The 13,920-nt window shown below is 34.8% G+C and overlaps 1 non-coding gene across 1 annotated transcript; it reads right to left on the minus strand.

Annotated features, from left to right (window-relative positions):
* Positions 1–4,501: 4,501 nt before the first annotated feature.
* LOC125051446 lies at positions 4,502–4,620 on the minus strand. Its single transcript, XR_007117288.1, has one exon. It is a non-coding gene; the product is annotated as a 5S ribosomal RNA (ribosomal RNA).
* Positions 4,621–13,920: the final 9,300 nt, after the last annotated feature.

Genomic DNA, 13,920 nt, shown 5'->3' on the forward strand with positions numbered 1-13,920 from the left:
TGGCCGATTCTCATAGATACCGGATAAGCACAAAAAATTTCATCAAAATCGGTCAAGCCGTTTCGGAGGAGTATGGCAACGAATATTTATATATTAGATTGCTTGACAAACTAGCTATGTTGAATGAGTTCCAATATAATTTTTAACAAAACACGCAAATATCGTCGTCTTATCGTAACAGAAAAAACAATATTATTTTATAAAATCTTATTCTTTCTACATTTAGCAAACAATATCCTAGGATTATTAATCATCATCATCAATGGGCAGGCATCTTTTGCCATCGAAATCTATCTCGTGCTTCTTACGCCTAACCCATTGTTTCGAGGTCGACAACTCCACCGACCCAGAAAGATTATTAATAGAAACGCAGTGTTATTGATTTTTTTTTAAGACAATTCACACCAATTGACCTAGTCCCATTCTAAGCTGGTGAAGCTTGTGTTATGGGTACTAGGCAACGGATATACATACATATTATAGATAGATAGACATATAAATACATATTTAAACACCCAAGACCTAAGCACAACACCAAATGCTCATCACATCGATGTTCGTCTCAGCCGGGGATCGAACCCGGGACCCATGGATTTGCAGTCAGGGGTACTAACCACTAGACCAATGAGTCGTCAAATAATAAGAATAGATAATAGAATATACAATATATATGGTTATATGCGTTATTCCGTCTGTGTAATGGTTTGTCATTGTATGTATTGTACGCACTTGTGTTTAGTAATGGTAAACACGTAGTAATATAAGGATAAACCTACTAATCGATGATAATAGGAGAAATGATTAAAGAAACAATTACAAAAATCTGAGTGTAAGACCAAAAGTGTTTTTTTTTACTTCCGTATAATGTGAAATAAAACTAGTTGAAATCTTACTTCCCTGCTTATTAAACCTTAAATCTGGCATGTGTCTACCACTATAGATTGCCGTAATACCTTTGATATCGTGAATCTAGTATAGGGGCTGTCTGTGAAACAATAGAGGAAATTTTCATCCTATTTCCTCTTCCTTTGTTTCCGGTTTAACCAACGAGGCGCACGTTCCGTACCTGGCTCAAGAATGTTTTTATACTTTTTCTACACAACTGAATGAAAAATTATCAATAACTCAAAGACCTAAAGAAAAAGAAAGAAGTGAAGTAGGTGAATTCTACCATGTCATTCTTTATTGAGCAAGGAAGGAGGCTGTGAAATTACGCGAAGAACAACAAAATGAGGAAAAACGCCATAACAAAACTTTTACAAGTCTGGAGAGATCCCAATATAGAAATTAAAAAAAGATTGATCGAGACACTAGTGTTCCCTATGTTCTTATACGGCGCTGAAACTTAGACAGTGCGAGTATATAAAAGGAGAAGGATAGATGTGGAAATGTGGTGTTGTAAGGTCAGGACAGTGAAAAGGACGAAGTCCGACTTAGACAACTACAAGTGACTATCTTTCACTTTCCTTTCACCGTCTTTCCTCAGTGTATTACCAAAGGATCCCAATCTTCTTTGGACATATATCAGACATAGGTCCTGATAACTTGGAGAAGCTTATGGTGATCGGTAGAGGACCCCGAGGCTGATCCCCTACTCGCTGGACCGAGCAAGTTAAAGTTCTTACAGATCTTATTATTGCACAAGCGCTAAAGCTTTCTGAAGACACCCCTTTCTTAAGGTCGTATTGGTGTTGCATATCTTAGTACATTCCCCCGAATGTACTAAGATATGGTGATGCAACACCAATACGACCTTTACGACAATAATGAAGAACGTGACTAAAGAACAGATCAATAAATAAGATCATTGCCAGATCCCTATTGCAGTGAGAACTCGTATCTCAGTCCATTTCGGTGTTCAACGTAAACATTATTTACTTGTGATTGCCGAAAAACCCTTTTGTTATGGTCTAAAAAAACAATAGGTAAGTAGTTCAATCAATTATTTATTCATATTCCTCAAAGGTAAATATCAAAACCATCAAAAAGTTGCATCAATTTGTTTCATGCCAGCCGGGAATGATGTGATCTAACATTTGTTAAATTATATTTTAGTTAATAATTAGAAGCGCAAACTAAATGTTAGCAATCATCGCACACTTGAAGACAAAATGAGCCCTTTAGTTTGTACCATACTCATAAATTAACATTCTTGTTTCCGATAATGTCCAATAGGTCGACTACACTTATATTCTTTAAAGGTAACATAATCGTCGCTTAGGTTTAAGAACCCTACAAAAAGTCAAGTAAGTTTTTCCCAAGCTTCAAACAACGAGTTTAAAGAAAAAACTTTTTAACCGGATTAAAGTTATGTATTATTACAAATTTACAATTATTTAACATAATTTTAAATTTATCCGACGTTTCGCGTGCTTTACAGCGTGCGTGGTCACGGTGACTGAAGACAAAAGGTGTTGGATGTCAAAAAGTATCACAGCTGTAGAGAAAGTTGCATTATCTGTATTTATTTGCCCGGAGTTGGTATCGACTAAAAGATGGAGGGTTTTGGCTTAAATGGCTCACGGTGACCTTTATTTTCGCGGATTGTTTTTCTTGAGATTTTAATTTGGATATCATTGGATATTATTTATAATAATACATAACTTTAATCCGGTTAAAAAGTTTTTTCTTTAAATGTGTAAAGGTTATGTCAATCAAAGACAATACTATACAACGAGTTTAATTTAAGATTAATTTGAACATCCCTCAAACAATCGCCACCGAACTTAACTCGGATCACAATAATAATAATATAACAGCTAAGGCCGTCAACCAATCTATTCAGGCTCGGAGTTATAAACTCGTTTAACTGAGACCTAATTTAAGACGTATATGGTTTCGTGCGATAAAGTGTATTCAATGTATTAAAGCTCACGTGGAAGCGTGCCTGGTGCATTGAACGTGTTCCGAGATTATAAACCTGAAATTCCTATTAAAATTTTAACGTTATTAACACTTAATCAATGTACGCACTACTTGTCACAATTATATAAGGAGAATAGAATTAAATGGTTCTGTTGTCTTGAGCAGTGTTGGCCTAGTGTCTTCAACGTCCTTGGGTAGAATGCCCTCGAGGGCCCATCTTAAGGGCGTGTGAAGGGCTGAGGTGTTTTTAGTGGGTGGGGTCTCGCTACCCTCTGAATAGCAGAGGGATTTGAGTGTAGACCCAGGCCCACATTCCCCGCGTCAAGCTCAACATCCTTGACGTGGGCCTGCGTAAGCGCATTTTCACCTCATATTAAAAAAAGTGTGTTCAAAGTGCGACTCCTATCCCTGAAGTTCAAACCCCGGCTGTGCATACTTTCTGCCTGCGCACTTCACTCATACGGAGAAGGAAAATGTCGCAAGGAAACCGGGATGTCTTAGTCCCAAAAAGTCAACGGCAGTCGGGCATAGAATTCTGATTACCTAGTTGCCAATTCAAAAAACAAATGATCATAACATATTATAACTGGTGAACTCAGTTTCCGTACTTTGACTCTCACAGGTCCGTTATGCGTATACATATTATAACTAAGACACACGTACCACTCGTCGATATTCCAATTTTTAGAAGTTATACCCACTTATATAAATATTGAATTTGTTATAAAAACATTACTGTATTTAGAGTTTAAAATTGAATAAATATTGTACCATATCATATAGTGTTGGCCTTGTAGCTTCAGCGTGCGACTCTCATACCTGAGGTCTTAGGTTCGATCCCTGGCTGTGCCAATGGACCTTCTTTCTATGTGTGCATTTAACATTTGCTCGAACCGTGAAGGAAAAAATCGTGAGGAAACCAACACGTCTTAGACACAAAAAGTCGTCGGTTTGTGCCAGGCACTGGAGGCTGATCACCTACTTGCCTATTAGATTTAAAAATGTGAGGAAACAGATTCAGAAATCTGAGGCCAAGACCTAAAGAGGTTGTAGCACCACTGATTTTTTTTAAATATGGAGACTACAGGCGCATTAGAAGTTTTCTTTGAAATATCAAGAAAAACTATGGAGATTCTGTTTCTAAATATTTGTAGTTTGACTTCACAGTGTTGCTTATTTTATAATTTTAGTGACATAATCAATCAACAATATACATGAGTGAATATGAGGTGAAATTAATATCTAAATATCTCTTTCCTCCTGACTAGAATGTAGAAGTGTGGCCGTCCCAAACGGACATAAAGCAATTAAACGTGAAGTTGAATATCGAACGCGATGGAAGAATATTGTACACGCCCTCTCTCTCAGCAAGGAGATATGAAACTTTAGTACAGTTATTTCTATTTCTGGATTTTTGTTTTAAGGCTCCACAGTACTGTGTAACTATTGGCCTGAACTTCAATATCAATAAGTCTATATAAGCGCCTAAAAATGATTGGTGAATTTATCGAAATAACTTTAGAGGTGTCAAGGGACACCCGGATGGAACAAAATTCCTTTCGATTAATTTATATGTTAATTGGTATCATAACAGTATGATAGATTTTCTCGACACCAATCTTACGACGAAAAAAAAAGCCAACATCACGAGGTGTTCCCAGACGGTCACCTATCCAAGTACTGACCTCGTCCGACGTTGCTTTGCTTCGGTGAACGGACGAGAACCGGTGTATTCAACGTGGTATGAACGTTGGCGATAGCTAAGCGAAAATGTAAAATATAACAACCAACAAAAAAGCCAACATCACGAGGTGTTCTCAGGCGGTCTTCCATCCAAGTACTGACCTCGCCCGACGTTGCTTATCTTCAGTGATCGGACGAGATTGTAATATACCGGTTACAATAGCAAATAGCAAAAAAGTGTCGTGACAACTTTTCGTAAGAATTTTTTCCGTCTAGCCCCCTTTCACAACGCGCGATAAGAAACTTCGTTCCAAAAATCTAAAATCTAAGTTCAAATTTCTATTGTTACAAAGGTTCATATAACTTTAAAAAACTGTAAAATATGGTAACATTCCTTTAGAACTTCGTAATTCCGAACTGTCTCATTTGCACCACATTTAACTTACCACTAACCAAACATATACAGTGACCTCACAATTAAAATGTAAAATAGCGACTCTTCGCTACTCCCTGTGCATAAAACAAACGCTTTCATTCGCGCTGCCCGTCGAAACTTATTTGCATAAGTAAAAACGGGAAATGGACCGAAAAATTCTCAACCGTCTGATTCACCAGCGTCATACTATTGTAGTCCTTCATTAAGTATGCTGCATGTATTGTACTGCATTTTACTGCATTTAAAATCCGTTGTGCTTAACTGAATAAAATCTTACGCTGGCTAGGATTAGGACTATACTAATTCGATATTTAAAATTCATCACAGAATAGCAAAATAATAAAATAGGTTGTATGCTTAATTCTTTCTAAGTATCTTGGAAAAGACTTAGGGCTCCCACACAAAACTGCGATGCGACGCGAATTTCTGCGATACGATTTAGTGCGACAAACCGTTTGGTAGGGCGACCATTCCTTCATAGTCAGCCGTACTGGACGTGTTTTAAGGAAGCGTTAGATGGATCGCAAAAAGAATATTGCACTGCTGTTATTGTTAAATAGATATAAAAGAAAAAGAAGATTCTGGGTTCATCCATTTATTATGATTATGAACTCTAATGGGAACTATTTTACTCAAAATTACTATGCGTTAAGAACTGAAGAAGATATTTTTTTTGATTATTTTAGAATGAGCATATCTTCATTTGAAGAGCTTTTGAGTTTATTATCACCATGCCTTCAAAAACGATCGTACAAGGGGAGAATTTATTATAATTTATTTTTTATAATGTTCATTACTTATGTCCCAAAGAACGAGACGCTCGTCAATTAAAGATATTAAAAAATCTATATCATATTCCGCCATTTTTTTTAAAAACAAAGAAGGCGCGCGTCTTTCTATAAGCTGTCTCAGAGCGGACTAAAATGGCGTCACCAAGGATGACGTAATATCGCAGGATTTGCGATGCGAAGCAGATCGGAAATTCTTGCGGTGCGTTCGTGCGAATTCGCAGATATTTGCGATGCGTTGCGAATTCGCGGTTTTGTGTGGGAGCGCTTAAAGGCAAACAGCGCAATGGACGACCCTAAATCCGATAGGAGAACATATTTTCCAAAACTGCTGGCCCATGCTACCTTCAAGTGGATTGTGTAAGAAAAAATGGCATTCCTTGTAGGAGTTCTTTATATGTGACGGGAAGTCCTATATATATTTAATTACTATTTTAGTAATAAGTAACAAATTGTGTGTATTTGTTTTTTATTTATAAGTCATAATATCGCCACGTGTACTTAGTTAAGTGTATTTTCCATAGTATTTTCCCTTTTGTAAATGTTTGAACCTTTTTTAAAATACATATTATGTATTCAATCTTTGACTAATAATTAATCATTATTGTTCATTTAAGAAGGAATTTAACAAAAAAATATATACATTTACTATATAATTATTTACTTTAAATAATTGTAAGATAAGTAATATTTAAAACGACATCATTTTAGTATATTTCCTAGAAAGATGACAGATAACAAGAAATTACTTAAAAACTAACAGATTTTAAATATTTATTATTGGGCGATTAAAATCTAAATTAAATACTTGTGGAAAATCACGTTTGTCATAATTATTTTACATATGTAAACATTTAATAATAATTTATTATTCATTGTGGATACAAACTTATATCCTTAATATTAAAATACCAATAAATCAAAACAACAGGCCACGCAAAGGGCATTATAATTTAATTATATCCAAGGAAAATTGCATATTCGATATCCGCATGGTTCTAACACAATTTCTCAAATGCCAACTGCACCGCGGGCTATGCACCAGCGAGAATCAAACGTTCGGTAATAATTCGAATGGATATAGGTCATATATAATTCCAATTGAACTAACATATTTATTTAAAAAAAAGGTTTGACTGTAAAATCTTTCATCTAGAAACAAACAATAAAAACTAACACCCTTTTATAGGCAAACACAGCATTCTAATACTTAATAACTATTACGAACAGAATACTCAAAAACTAAATGTTTATAACAAAGCGAGAAATATAAATGATAATGCAACCTTTTGAATATAGCTCTGCTGAACTGTGAGTAAAGAGAGTTGGAAGGGGTCAAATTCAGGGGCAAAAGTTATTGGCTAACTTTCACATTCTAGTACATACTTAAAAAACCATAAAAGTGAGTACCTGTATAAATGTGTAGTACTCGCGTAATACAAAGACAATATTATGAGTTTCATTCATTTACCCTTATTTTAACATGAATCATGTGTTTCAAATACATAGAATTTAATGAGTGCAACCCTATATGGCAGACCTATTTAATGAGCTGCCTGGCAACCAGTATTAGAAGAGTTTTTTTAATAACCATGCGTAATACAAAAAAAATATAGCTATGTAAAAGAATGCGGCAACATCGCAGCTTCAAAATCTGAAAGTGAATCTTAAAATGAAATGAAACAATGTATCTATTTATTCAAAAAAGGTTTAATAGATTGGCAACAAATTAAATGTAATCCTATCTTAGAACACCTTCCAACTTTCAGGAATTAGACATGTATTTTACTCATGTGTCCTGAAAAATAGTAATAAACAAATATTATACATTTTGAAAGGTTTTAATTAAGTATTTTAAGATAAATTTAGGTACACGTACCACACGTAAGTATTTGTTTTAAAAATCACATTGATTAAATTTTATTTGTTTATACTTTTTACTAATTAGTAACTTTTAACAGCTGGTTTTAATCTGATCCTCGTTAAACGCAAATAGTTTGCAACAACAATAATTCCTGCGGAAACTTTAATATTCCTGGACGCTGTCGCTCGAGCCTTCATGAAGGTTTTATTCAAATAGTTTCCACCTTGCCTGCGGTTATATTAAATTCTTTACTTTAATGTGCCAGGGGTTTGGATTTTCACAACAAAAAATATTAATTCAAAATAAAGTTCAGTTTCTTGAGCTAAAAATTCAGTTTAAAGTTTATTCAGTCCTTTATATTTATCTTTTTTAAATATAAAAATTAACAATAAATTGACGTATTCTATCCATAAACCTCAAAATGTATAGTCACGAATGAAATCTTAGGTAAAAAGAATCATAGAATAATTAAAAATTTAAGATTATAAGATAAAATGAGTTCTGCAGCATTAATGATTATTAATGCTGTTAAAATAAAATTTTGTTTATCATTACATATTGCAAAATAAAGTCTTCTGGCTGCTTCTTTTTGTCTTTACAAACGCGATTTCCTTAAAGAGTAATTTTAATCAGTGGCGCTACAACCTCTTTAGGTCTGGGCCTCAGATTTTTGAATTTGTTTCATGGTCATTTTTTAATCTAATAGGCGATCAGCAAAATATGGTGATCAGCCTCCAGTGCCTGAAACAGCCCGTCGACTTTTTGGGTCTAAGACATGTCGGTTTCCTCACGATGTTTTCCTTCACCGTTCCAGCGAATGTTAAATGCGCACATAGAAAGAAAATTCATTGGTGCACAGCCGGGGATCGAACCTAAGACCTCAGGGATGAGAGTCGCACGCTGAAGCCACTAGGCCAACACTGCTGTCTAATGATGAATGCTGTTTAATAAAATTTTGTGAAACACTACATATTGCAAAATAAAGTCTTCTGGCTGCTTCTTTCTGTCTATACAAACGAGATTTACTTAAACCACTGAACTTAATTTTGTGCGGCTAATAATATCATTGATATTAAAGCGATGCAAGTGACGAAGATGACTTTTTTTGTACATATGTGGCGATCGTTATATACCATCACATGTCAAGTCTCTATCCAAACATTTTAAACAAAATATAATAGACTATTATTCTTCCGTATTGGAGAACATTCCTCTCCAAAGCGACTGTGAGTCAGCGTTTCTTTAAAGATTGACGTGCAATTTTGTCCCGAATGATTCTCCGTTTTTTCACTGCCGTAACAAAGTGACTATTATTATTTTGTGGTTAACCAATCCCATTATTAGATATTAGTAATATATATGATTATATGTCTATTTCATTTCATCATTTTCGAGTCAAAGTAGCGAATTAAGTTATAAGAGAATTATTGGAATGAAAATATTTCAGGGCATCTGCGAAGTTGTGATATGAAACGTCGCGTCGCCAAGCTATATGATGGTATATATATATCGACAAATTGTCACAGTAATACAGTCCTCAAAGGCAACGTCGAATATAACTATTACCGAAGTCACTGATTAAACGAATTAAGTAGTCACGATGTGAAATAAATTCGTAAATTTTTGTATTTAATGAAAATAAATGTTTATTCAAGAAATAGTCTTCGTTATCTGGAAAAAAATCGTAATATTTTATTTTATCACTAGCTGGCCTGGCAAACATCGTACCGCCTAACAGTCGATTCTTAATTTTTTTTAAATACTTATTCTGCTATTCGGGACACCGGTCTAGCTAGTAAGATAAAAAAATAAAGTTGATAAGACAACAAATACATTATGTCAAAAAATTAAAATTTACCTTCCCGGAACCCCTCCACTAACACTTGAACTTTATGATATGGTATTAAAGTTCAAATTGACCTCAGTATTATTTTAATATTTTGTATGGGAATATAGGAAAGTGTTGTTTTTAGACTTTTTCAATCAATTTATTTAATTTTTCTCTGCGTAAGAACCATCCTCGTACTTATATATTATAAAAAAAGAATCAGACAAATCGGTCAATCCGTTTTCATGTTATGTCGTGACAACGGAAAACGGGTTTCATTTTTATATATATAGATTGTGATATATTTAGTTCCTATCACAATCTGTTCTTTTCTGCATATTACTTTTACAAAATAATGTCGATGTTTCACATCTGCCAGGCGTCCCGTGACGGCTCATATTTTTTATTGTTATGATTAGACGCCTGAAATAATAAATGCATCAAGTTTAGCCTTTTTTTTATTGAAGGGAATGCGTTTCCACACAGAGTGTGGGACTCGCTCTAAAAGCCATACCCACTAAACCCCTCCCACCAATCACGTCACTGTTGGGGTATCTTGTGGTCGCGTAAGCATTCTACTAACAGACCCCATGACTAGCTGCTATTCTTGCACTTGCTGGGTTGCTGGGTTGCAATTTCTTGCACCCAACACGTGATTCGCCGGCTGATAAAGTTCAGCCTATAAATAGCATAGTAGAAGTAAGATTAATTTAAATAACTGTAAAAATTATAATCCCAAAAAAAAATCAAAAGTTTAAGGCAACTGGTTTAACTAAATCTTCAATTTACAACTATACTACCGCATTGTGTTCCCTAGAATCAAACGCCAGCCTAAATATAACGCGTAACAAACTGAGGCGGGTTCCAACTTAACAAAGTACTACTTAAAAATTCTAAACCCTTCCCCAGTAATTACAGTTTTGGCAAGAGGTGAACGCAGTGAAGTTTCCTTATTGTGCTATTAAGTACTTCACTATTTGCCTTAACCTATAATTTGTTAACTGGGGCAAACTAACTTCTGCTAAGACCTAACTTACAACGTTTTATTAGAAGGCGCCTATGGAGACAGTGTCCACAAATTGTGGCAAGTTTTGGGCTTTCAAAGGCAAGTAATACAATTTTTAATAATTAATTTCTTGTAAGACAATCAGACAATCTTCAAATTGTTGTTTATTTAAAAATCCATAAAGTTCAAAAAATTACATTTAAAAATATCATAATATTGCTCACAATATAAAATTTTGATTGAAAAGGAAAATACTAGATATGTCAAAAAACCGGGTTGTTTTTTTTTGTTAATGTTAAATACTTGTCTGATTCGATTTTTGTATAAAATTTTGTTGAGGGTGATCCAAAATTTTTCAAACATAGTTAATTAGGCTAAGTTCAGATGACCGCGCGGTACAAGATCAATATAAACGGTAATTATCGTCTACATTACCGCGCGGTACCGCACGCCAACGCGCGGCGCGCTCCGACCCGCGTGCAAGATCTTGAACCGCGCGCTTCCACGCGACCGCGCGCGGCACAAGATTTGCAAACCTGTATCGACCTGTTCAGTTGATCCGCGCGGCTTGAGACGCAAAGACACATAGATCGATGAAAAATGAGTACCGAAGATGAAATTGTGCCTATCGATTTGTTAATGTTACAATGAGTTTTTCTTTTGGTGATATGCAATATCTTATAGCATCTTCACTGGATTTTAAATCATTTTCAATAGAATCATATAAAAAATCAAAGGACAATCAACTGACATCCGGAAATAGTTAAAAAAATTATCTTCGTGTAACCTCAAGTCGGGATACAAAGTGACAAACAGGCTGGAAGAAAGTCTGTCACTTAAAATTGGATGCACCCAGTATTGTCCCTTTGTCTTCTTCTGCGACGTCTCAGTCTTTTATATAAAATCCATAAGCAAATTGCCTCCTCCACGTCCATTGTCAATCAATGTTGAAGCCACACTGGCGCGCGTACATATACCGTCATGTGCATGCTCCAACCGCGTGGCGACGCGCAGCTACGCGCGGTCATCTGAACTTAGCCTTAGTATTTTTTTAGCTTTGATATTAAGCTAGATTACGCACTTGAAACTGTTAAGATTTTTGCCATTTCTTATGAATTAATTACGTCCTCTATTGTATAATGTTACTTTACTGAAAGGCAAAGTATTTGTTATATCCGTCTAACTCCTCCCCTTGTTCCTCTATAAATTGTTTTCTCATCCCTACAACTGATAACTGTGTACCTTTGCCATGTTTGAGTCAAGAATATATCGAAGCGAGCTACTAAGGGCCGATTATTAATGGTAAAAATTGTGTATGCAACAGAAACATTTTAGGTACATGACTGTAATGTTTCGAGTAATGAACTTATTTTATTTTATAGAAGCAGCATTGTATATGAAATTTATTTTTATTATCTCCAACTATCGTATGGAAAAATTTATTTTAAAATAGATTCATGGTCATCAAACAAGGTGAGTTAGAAACTATAACATGCCTGTATTGTTCGTGCAGCCTCGCACGAGGAGATGGGAATTGCTTCAGTTGACTGCATTTAGAATAAGTATTTTTATAATATGTATAAAAGCCTTAGTTGCAAGAATTTACTTTGGAAAATAGTTATTTGACATGTCAGTATCTAGTGTTGGCCTTATGGCTTCAGCGTGCGGCTATCACCCCTGGGGTTATAGGTTCGATCCCTAATCTTGTAATGTTTACTTTCAAAAGTGTTCCTTATAAATAGGCCTAATTGAAATAAATGATTTGACTTTGACTTTATTCCAGGAAAACATAGCTATCAAAAGACAACTTAAATGAAGGAAATAATAGTGTCATTACCCTTACAATTTTTACAAAATATTTTTTTTTGCCTAAAGACAAAAACTATGGGACAAAAAATTGCCTAATATATGAATTATTTTTATACGAGGTATGTCGTGGTGATTATTACTTACATTCTCACATATAACTTGATGAAGTAAACATGTTCAGGATTAAAATAATCTATTGCCGCAAAGTTGTTGTTTTCAGTATCATGGTGGTTTTTGTATAAACAGTATTAATTGTGTCATATTGTTCATTTGTATAGCTTATAGTTTGATTTAACTAGATTTGAGAATAGAAAATAGAAAAGAAAATTAGAAAGTTTTATACCAATTTATAACGATATAATAATTCCACATATTACACGCAATTCAAAGACAACATTATATGTATAACACTAGAAGTTCAATATTTTAATACTGCTGCTATGAGCGAATATTCGGAACTAGTGATGCTACAAACCCATCAGGAGTTATGATGTTAGCGGGCCATTTCTGATCTAAAAGCTATCAAGTGTAATCCAAGATTAATTCCGGTCCCGCAGCCAATATCATTGATTTATAGCGAAGTCTGTACTGTGTCTGCGGCCACCATCAATCACTGAGGACCATTTGCAATCGCTCACTTGTATCTAAGATAAGTGATTACCTGTATTATGTTTAAATACTAGCATCAATTATAGTGATAATGGTATTTTATTCACAATAATTAAATTCTGCTGACGTCATTCCAGATCTTTAAGAACACCGCGAAACAGTTTTGTGATTTGAAGTTGTCAATTTTTTTTAATAATCCATTAAATTTATAATGTAATGTCGGTTAATTTGTAACGAAAATGGCATACGACACGGACTTCTTCGGTTAAAAAGTGTCAATAAAAACATGATGTGGGGTAGGGCGGGGCTAGTTGAGCAATTTTTCACTTGATTGGATATAGCTCCTCAATGATAAGTCTCAATGAGTTGTTATACATCTTGATGGATTAGTAATTAGTATCCTTTAGTATTGTCTTTGATTGACATAACCTTTACACATTTAACCCTCCATCTTTTAGTCGATACCAACTCCGGGGAAATAAATACAGATAATGCAACTTTCTCTACAGCTGTGATACTTTTTGACATCCAACACATTTTGTCTTCAGTCACCGTGACCACGCACGCTGTAAAGCACGCGAAACGTCGGATAAATTTAAAATTATGTTAAATAATTGTAAATTTATAATAATACACAACTTTAATCCGGTTAAAAAGATTTTTCTTTAAATTTATCCCTTAACAAAAGTATCCATAGTATTTTTGTGTAACAAGTCCAATATAATAAGCTACATATGTTTGAATGCAGAAAGTCAAGTATGCTCAATGTACCCCATGGGTGAGGTAAGTTGAGCAAGGGTATGGGGCAAGTTGAGCTCTAAGTATGTCTAGGCCTACCTAAAACCATCCTTTTCAAGGCGTTTTGTCAAAACTTTTACACGAGTAGTCTACGGGTCGACTATACTGTCGGGTCGCTAACTGCCATGCGTGTTCAATACAATAATGCTTTTATGATGCTCTTGGGACTGCCTCGTTTCAGCAATGCTGCGGAGATGTTCACCCAAGCCCGTAGAAATGATTTGTGGGATATTA

Source organism: Pieris napi, chromosome 7 (assembly GCF_905475465.1).
Source record: "Pieris napi chromosome 7, ilPieNapi1.2, whole genome shotgun sequence".
Taxonomy (NCBI): Eukaryota; Metazoa; Arthropoda; class Insecta; order Lepidoptera; family Pieridae; genus Pieris; species Pieris napi.